The sequence below is a fragment of the Myotis davidii genome, unplaced genomic scaffold, assembly GCF_000327345.1.
Source record: "Myotis davidii unplaced genomic scaffold, ASM32734v1 scaffold168, whole genome shotgun sequence".
Classification (NCBI taxonomy): domain Eukaryota; kingdom Metazoa; phylum Chordata; class Mammalia; order Chiroptera; family Vespertilionidae; genus Myotis; species Myotis davidii.
The window spans coordinates 6,674,502-6,675,395 of record NW_006383016.1 but is presented as its reverse complement, the minus strand read 5'-3'; positions in this window follow the sequence as shown (position 1 = coordinate 6,675,395).

The following is an 894-nucleotide window of genomic DNA, read 5'->3' as shown; positions in this document are numbered from 1 at the left end:
ACAAACTGACCGCCAGGGGGCAGACACTCATGCAGGAGCTGTCCTCTGATGGTCAGTGCGCTCCCACAGGGGGAGCTCTGCCAGGCTGACGGCTGCCAGTAGAGTGGTGGTGGTAGCAGCCTCTCCCGCCTCCTCAGCAGCACTAAGGATGTCCAACTGCAGCTTAGGCCTGCTCACTGCTGGCAAGTGGACATCTCCCGAGGGGTCCCAGACTGCGAGAGGGCACAGACCAGGCTGAGGGACCCCCTCCTCAAGTGCACAAATTTTTGTGCACTGGGCCTCTAGTAGAACAATAATAGAGTCCAAACCCATACCATGGAATTCTGAGCCTTTATGATATGATCTGAATCTTCTTTCTCACCCCCATTTCTCATCAACCACTCCCACTAGTGCTTCCAATGTTCATTGACCTCTCTCCTATTTTCTCTTCTTGAGTGGACCAGGCTCTTTGATATAATTTGTCTCCCATCTTTTCTTGCTGACAAACACCTACTCATCTTCATCACCTCTCCAATGGAAACCTGCCTAACATCCCAATGACTCTGGGTTTCCACCAAATTGTGAACCTAACTAAATAAATGGTTTTATTATAATCATTTCTTTATATATCTCTCCTTCTCCCTAAATAAATCATTATATTCTTCTTGTATCTTTTTCTTTTGTTTTTAAAAAATCTCTGCAACACATTCTAAGTAGGGCTTTGCAAAAAGTATGTGTTAAATAAATTTTGATTGAATGACTAATCCCAAGATAGATTTGGGAGATATCAGTTTTAGAGCAGGATTAATGACAATGAAGCTCACAGTGCTGTCCAACATCACACTGGACTCAGGCATTGTGAACAAAGAGAGCTGGAGAAAACATACCCTAAGGCTTTTATCATTTGGTCCAAAA